Source organism: Brassica napus, chromosome C8, assembly GCF_020379485.1.
Source record: "Brassica napus cultivar Da-Ae chromosome C8, Da-Ae, whole genome shotgun sequence".
In the NCBI taxonomy this organism is placed as follows: Eukaryota; Viridiplantae; Streptophyta; class Magnoliopsida; order Brassicales; family Brassicaceae; genus Brassica; species Brassica napus.
In genome coordinates, this window is record NC_063451.1 from 10,447,379 (window position 1) to 10,455,903 (window position 8,525).

Here is an 8,525-nt window from a genome sequence, read left to right on the forward strand (position 1 = left end):
TGGTAAAGCTGTAACATTTAAAATATCAAGTTATTAAAATAGATATAATAATAATTAAAATAACTAATAAAAACAAAGAAAAACGATGACGTTTAAAAATTGGGTTAAATGGCTTTGTATGCACTTGTAATATTTGGCCCTTTAGTGGTCTAATATATGGTTGACAAAAAAAAAAATTCGGTTAGGTAACATCTTGCAGACTCTGACATTTTTCTGGTTCTAATAAGTTACACAAATACTAGAATATATAAGTATGTATTTTAAAATATAAAAAAGAATGAAAAACTGAAGTATTCATATGAACACTATTTATCATAAAACATGAAACAACATGTATAATATATGTGCGCAACATTAAATTAGAAACATTATTTTACAATATAAAAAATTCTTACGCATGTTGAAAAACACAAATTCAAGGGTAAATTTCAACGAGATAAAAAAAGCACATACTTTGCTTTTATTCACTGACGGCTTTTTTTGGTGGAAGAAAAAACTTTTGTTAATAACCTAAATATATAATAAAGTTAGACGTAGTGAAGATTAGGTTAGAATATCTTGTGTTATTATCTTTACAGTTTGTATTCAAGTATATAAGAGTAGATTCATAGTTATAGATTAATAGGTTAAATGCTCTTTTAAAAGCTCACTATGTTAATATCCGCGCCTTGCGCGGAATAAATATTATATATAAAAATTATTTTATGTATTAAATGTTTTTACATATTACGAAATAATAAATATATATTGAATAATTAAAAGTCACCAACTATTAAATATATAATTAAATTGGTGTGAACATATAAATCAATTTTATTAATCTAAAAAATATTCTTTTAATATTTGATAGGATTTGTAATTAAATTTAAATGATACTAACATACATAGTATATTTTTAAAATTAATGTCTATTAAATGATGATTTCTACTCATATAGTTTTTTTTTATCATTTGTATCTTTTATAGAAAAAAAATTAAATTACTGATAATAAAATTTTAATTGTGGGATTAATAGTTTTAATAATTTATAATTTTTTAAAAAAATAAACTGTTAATGTTCGTTTAAAATTTTTACCAAAAAATTGTTCAAAGTAAATTTTGAAACTAAAAGATTTATGTATTTTATATGGTTTATAGTTTAATTTAAAATTATATATATATATATATATTAATCTTAATAATTAATTAAATTATACTTTTTACTTATATAATTTTGTAATCATTTGAATGTGAGACTTTTAACAGTTTTAGTAATTTATAGTCGTTTTTTAAAATTCAAAATATAACATATACAGAAAAATCTAAATTTTTTATTATATGGTTATTGTGGTTGTTTAATTTATTTAATAGTTTAATATTAAACAAATATGATAGAAGATACACTATTTTTTATCAAATCTTTATTATTCAAAATCATTAATTGTCATATATACTTTAGCCACATTAGGCAATTCCGTAAATTTTATTTAAGGAAATAATAAAGTACATTAATAATGAATTTATTGTTAGTTTAATAAAAAGTTTATTATATAATTAAATGGACCAACATATTTCTCTAATGATTCTAAGAATCATCTTATTGATGACACGTGGCTACAAAAAGAAGTTGTAATGTTTCTCAAATAATATATAGGGGATTTTAAAAGCTCAACAAGATAGCGTTATGATATGGAGCATATCAGGTAAGCCATGCGCAGCAATAGTATCTCAATATATTTTTTAATATTAAATTAATGATAATAAATCTACGTTATAATAGGGCAGTTGCATCACTCCTGATACGACACGTCAGCAATATGTGGATCCCACTTTTAAAAAGTGTGAAAAAGTGTCAAGTCTGTGACTCAGACCCGGGTTATTGATACCTAAAAAACAACATTTATACCACTGAGCTAAAGGATTCTTTGTACATTGATGGCTAAAACAAATATATATTTATGAAGGTCGGAAACCTTTGCTTCTTCGGTTTTCTCTGTGGGACCCACACTTATTTATTTTATCTAATGATTTAATAAATACTTTATAACTCACGTTTTGAAATGAGATTCGTTATAAAAAAAGCCCAATAAACTTCTTTGGTCTGTAATCGTTCTCTTCAGTGGAAGTTTAGGGCTTTCAATTTTTAATCATCGGTTCATGACTCATCTAAGAAACACAGATTGGCTCTTTGAGTTTCATGAATCAGTTTTTGTTCTTTGGTCTCTACATCTCCCCATCTTTAATAAATTCATAATCGGTTATTTTATTTTGCCTGATAAATCATGATTGTGTGGTTTTAATTTTCTTTGGTCATCCTTATCTTGCACCCTTTAATCTAACCAAGAAGAAGAAGAAGACATTTGTCGTTCAAGATGCTATCGAGGACTCAGCTGAGTCACACGGGAGACATACTATCTGTTGCCTGATTGTTCAAGAAGAGTTTATGTGTTGTGAAACATATTTGTTTCTTTTCATCAGTTGCTTTGTTTAATCTTTTTTTTCTGCAAATAATGATGGCTTTGACAGTTCATTCACGGGAGCCAAAAAGTAATAGAAGAAGAAGCCAGTGAGTGTTTGACATTTTCTGTCTTCCTGAATTTTTTTTCCATTCATTAAACTTGGATTTTGAAGATTATGTGCCTCACATTCTTTTTATTTTGATGGTTGTTAGGTTGAATGAAGATCATTGAATAAAGAAAATGTCGATGCTCCTGAAGATTTGGAGGGTACTTTATATTTCTTTCTTTGATAATTCTAGCGACATAAATTTGAACCTTACAGAAGATATATTGCAGAGCATCCTAATGATGAGGAAGAGGTGGAGGGAATTGATCTGCACCAGCAACGTTACCCGTGGGAGGGAAGTGACATGGATTACTTATACGACGAGGTAAGCATATCATTAGATGGTTTGCGGTCCATCTTTGAGAGCCGTCGATTATAAGTGTCTATCGTTTTGAAGTTGTACGACACTAAGATGTAAAGAATTACTAATCACGATTACCTTACTAGCAGAGGGTTTTTGCACATCTATTGTCAATGGAATTAACACTGGAAATTAATGGTGCTATATTTCATGTTCCAAATGCTAACGCAAGCTCCAATGTTAATTCTCAGCTTTAACATGTCAAAATCACAATGCAGTGGATGTCTTAAGGTAATTCAGTAGGTACAAATGTTCCGTTAAAAAAAATCTAAATTGTATTTATGCATCAAACTTATCATCCGTAACATAATAATATGTTTTTTCTGTGCTAGCAACCGTTTGTAAATAAATGTCTCGGATGTATATGACTGCTTAGTTTGTTGCTTTTGACAGTGAAATCACTAAGCTTGCAATGTGTCAGGACAACAAAAGCATCTCAGCTGATGGTTAGCTTTACAATTTCGTTGGTTTCTTTTTCCTATTATGTTGGATGGATTATTTTAGCTAACAAATATAGCAACAGAGCGCTGACAATAACTCTAATAGATTTATATATACATTTAGAATTGGAAGTTTGGTGAGAATAGGAACAAGTACTTCTGTCACGCTATTGGACAGTTATACGTCATTTCAAGAGAATTGATTTCTTATATTTCCTATAATCAGTAAGATTTTAACTGTTTTGTCTACTTTGCATTCATACCTCATTCTCCATCTAACTTCTCGGTGCTACTATATAATGATCAAGTCATTTTCTGCACAAATAGGCAAGTGGAGATGTTACGTTGGGTGCGTGGTTTATTGGGCTTGGCTATACAAAGTCTGTTGTGACTCTAAAACTTTTACCTCATTTAACATTGATTCTGGTTCTTGGGAGAATTGCAGATTGTGAATGAAAGGCACAAGCAGGGAACATATGTGTAGCTGCGTTCGACTCGACATGTAGCGGTATCTGCAGATCCACTGATCCCATTGTGGAGGTTAACATGCAATGTGTTGACCTGGAAATCATTATTTGGAAGCTACATTTCGAGGCATTTCCTCAACATATAAATAGACCATAGACAGAGTTTGATATTTATAATACTCAGTGATCATGGAGTCTGCAGAAAACAGTCCTTTTGCATATTCTATATGGAACCAAGAGATTTGTCCTTTGTTTGATGATTGTATTATGATAGCTACTAAGATAGGAGATGACTAGAGAAAGAGAAATGAGTATGAAACTCTTATATGGGTAGCTTTTGTAAACACATTTGGGTTTATTAACAGTTGTGACAAGCAATTATGTTTATAGTAAAGGAAACCCGCCGCAGCGTCAATAACAAATGCGCCTGTTTTTGGTTGTTTGAGATTGAAATAGCTTATGGATTTTCTAAATCAATATAATTAATTTGACTAAAGCTATCTTGGATGACAAAAAGAAGGATTGCAAGTTTAATAACTTCTACTTTAGACTTTCATTTCAACTAAATTATAATCAGTCTTTTATCCATATCATCTTAGTTATAATCGTAAGGATTTATTAGAATAAATAAACAGTTTCAACAATATTTAATATGTGATTTAATAAACAAAAGAACATGTAGGATTTTTAGGATTTAAAAAGATTGGAGACAATAGTTAATGAATATGAAAAGAATATGAAGCAGATGATGAAAAATGATTCGAGCAAATTAGTGGCAACACAGAGCTAAGCGAGATAAAAATATCGATCAATAAAGAATGAAAGAAGAATGAGCAGGGTTAAGTTATTACACAAGCCAAAACTAAGACAAATCAAACGACAGAACGTGAAAACAAATGTAAACAAGACAAAATGAGATGGTGAAGATAAAATGCATTGAAAAACTGAATGTTAGATTAGTAAGCAAGAGACAAAAATAGATTAAAATGCAAAAATTCCGCGCCTTGGTGCGGATAACGATCTCTAATGAATAGTAAAGAGAAATAACGAAGAACGCTCGTAAAAGAACTTTTAAATCCTATACCATTTGTCTTTATTATATTGGTTAAATGCCATTGAATTTTAAAATTTAGTTAAAAATTTGTATTATACTAACTTTTTTTGGTTAGATATTATGGGAAGAATCCCTACCACTAATGATGTTCTGAGAGCTTCTATTTTTCTGTAATTGATAGTTAAGCAGTCAGCCCACCAAACTCTGTTACCAACCAATCTCTTAGCAATTTTTTTAACACGAGAAAAAGTCAAAAATCTAAAAGGTTAAAAAAAGTTCCACATTGGTAAAGAGAAACATGAGTTGTACATGAAATGCTCTATAATTTGTTATAACAAATTATGATAAGACATTCGCTTTGCGCAGAGTGAATTTATATGAAAATTATTTAATAAATATTGTATAAAAAAATAAATTTATATTATTGATTAAATTAATATTTTTGGCCCTTAAACATTTTTTTTTTAAAACTTTTTTGTTAATTACATCATTTGTTATTGATAAGCTAATCCCACTTTTAAAAATATTTTAGGTCAAAAAATTACTTATCGCATAAGAACCTAACGTTTAGCCTGAAGAATCTCAGGCCTACTATTTGGTTACAATGAACTATGTCAGCTCGGTTTTATATCATGATTTATGAATTTAAAAGTTAATTATGGTTATGAGAAGTTTACGTTCATGTGCTAACCCTATCTATCTTCAATATTTTCTCATTTTGGTGTCGTTTTTTTCATTTTGGTTATTACTCGATATAGATATTGATTTTTGAGTTTATTCTCATTTCGTTATTTTGTTTTGGCCTGAGATTTAGAAAATGTTTAAGATTTAAAATTATTAAAGAGATACATACTTAGATTAAGATCTGCGCCTTGTGCAAAATAAATAATTATATATTAAATAACTAAAATATCAGTTATTATTATGTGATAAATTGGTATTCACATATAAATTAAACGACCGCTCTTGTTTATTCACAATCATTTTAGGGTAACTAAATCAAAACAATCAATTTTATCTATCGTATATGATATATAATTAAATTTAAATGTTATTAACGTAGATATGTAGTATACTTTTAATATGAATATTTATTAAATGAGATTTCTACTCATATGATTTTATGATTATTTGCATATTTGTGTAACAAAAGTTTACAACAATGATTTTTTTAATGTGGAATGTTTAGTGGTTTCAATAATTTATAATCATTTTAAAAAAATAATGAAGATTTCAAAATTAAAATATTAACTTTTCAATATATGTTCAACGCCGATATCAAAATATAAGTATGTATTTTCATATTGTATAGTTTAATTTAAACGATATAAATTTTATATATATATATATATATATATAATTCATATGAATTTATAATCATTGTATCTTATTATAGAAAAAAAATTTAAACCTTGTTCACAAAAGTTTATGTGAGACTTTTAACAGTTTTAGTAATTTATACTCGTTTTGAAACATTCAAAATACAACTTATACAAAAAAAAATTAATTTTTATTATATGATTAATGTAATTGTGTAATTTTTTTAAATAATAAATAATTAAACAAAAACGATAGAAAGTATACAGATTGTTAGCAAATCTTTATTATTTAACATCATTAATTACCGTATATATTTTAATAACATTTGATAATTCCGTAAGTTTTATTTAAGGAAAAAATATATAATAATTTCAATTTGATAAATGAATGGTCCATAATAGACATACTATATAATACAACATTCCCTAGCAATTTAATTTTGTACTAACAAAATTCTCAATTGATTCTCAAGCCGCCACGTAAGCAAAATTAGCATTTCAATTACGTGACAACTCAGCATGACACTTTTTTAATTAGTACAAACTAAAGGTTATAACTTTTAAAATGTTTCTCTTTTGATATATAGGGGATTTTTCCTATTTTATTTCAGGAATTGGGTTTTCAGAAAGGTCCAGAAATTTGTCATAAAGTTGTGAAATTTTATTATTAATAGGTTAAAAATCATTTTTAAATCAATTAATTACAGCCTATACACGTGATCAGTTTAAACAAATCGATTTGGGCTTAATTGCCACGGAGCTCTTACGCCGAGCGCCTATGCGGTCGACTAATTGGCTAGGGGTCCGCGTTTTTGAACACAGGCCAAATTCGCTATTACTTTGTCACAAGTTTCTTGATAATAGAAAGTACATAAAGGTTCAGAAAATACTAAGTTTATTTCATTGAGCAACAAAAATAAGGACATGATAAGTAGATAAAAATAATGAGAGAAAACAAATAAATTCCAAAACTAGAAAAACACACAAGCGTCATAAATTTGATACAAATTATAATATTAAAAAACGTGGAGTTAAACCCCTAAATTCATACTTTGCTGTAAACCTCAACTGGACAGTAATTAATGCTTAGTCATGATATTCATCTAATACCATATAATCATCTATCAAATCTAAATATTTAATCTAGTATCAGCTATACATCTGTAATGTTATTACAATACAAATCTAGTTTGGAATATTTTCTCCAAAAAAAAAGAAATCAAGTTTGGAATTTGAATTCCGTAGATGTTAAATATCAACAATGAAATAAGCCAATATAATAAATTTAGCTCAGGTTTACAAGTTAAAAGTGAAAAACCAAATCGTTATGATTTATAGTGACTTCATTTTTTTCTTTGATCAATTGTGACTTCATTATTAGGCACTTTGTATCGCTATCCCCCTGCCTTAAAATTTTGCTTTTTAATAAGAATGTAATTAATTTAGTTCGGTAGATCTAAGATTAGCTAGTTAGGTTGTAACTAAAACTAGGTGGCTAGATTAATTAGGTTTCAAGTTAAAATTAGGTGGTCAGGGTATTTATGATTTGTAATTTTGTCTAATTTTAGGTTGATTAAATTAGTTATTTAAATTATTTACACATTTAATTTTTAAAATACAAATTATATATATAATCCCCTATATATTAATATAGAAACATTTTAAAAGTTATAACATGTAGTTTATATTAATTAAAAAAACGTCATGCTGAGTTGTCACGTAATTTGAATGTTAATTTTGCTTACGTGGCAGATTGAGAATCAATTAAGAATTTTGTTAATCCAAAATTAAATTGTTAGGGAATGTTATATTATATAGTATGTCCATTATAGACCATTCATTTATCAAATTGAAATTATTATATATTCTACTCTTAAATAAAACCGATGGAATTACCTAATGTGAATAAGATATATAAGACAATTAATTATTTTAAATAATAAAGATTTGCTAACAATCTGTATACTTTCTATCATTTTCGTTTAATTATTTATTATTAAAATAAATTACACAATTACAATAATCATATAATAAAAATTTAGTTTTTTTTTGCATATGTTGTATTTTGAATTTATCAAAACGAGTATAAATTATTAAAAATGTTAAAAGTCCACATAAACTTTTTTGATCAAGCTTCAATTTTTTTTTCTACAATAAGATATAATGATTATAAAATCATATGAATAAATAATTTTATTTTAATAGGTGCTTATGTTAATATATATATATACTTCATATCGTGTAAATTAAACTATACATCATATGAAAATACATATTTATATTTTGATATCTGCGTTGAACATATATTGAAAAGTTAATATTTTAATTTTAAAATCTTCA

At 26.8% G+C, this 8,525-nt stretch overlaps 1 long non-coding RNA gene across 1 annotated transcript; it reads left to right on the plus strand.

The window, feature by feature from the left end:
• Nucleotides 1-1,741: 1,741 nt before the first annotated feature.
• On the plus strand, nucleotides 1,742-3,964 carry LOC125591451. The gene is made up of 3 exons (XR_007327460.1): nucleotides 1,742-2,705; nucleotides 2,775-3,351; nucleotides 3,791-3,964. It is a non-coding gene; the product is annotated as an uncharacterized LOC125591451 (long non-coding RNA).
• The last annotated feature ends 4,561 nt before the right edge of the window (nucleotides 3,965-8,525 follow it).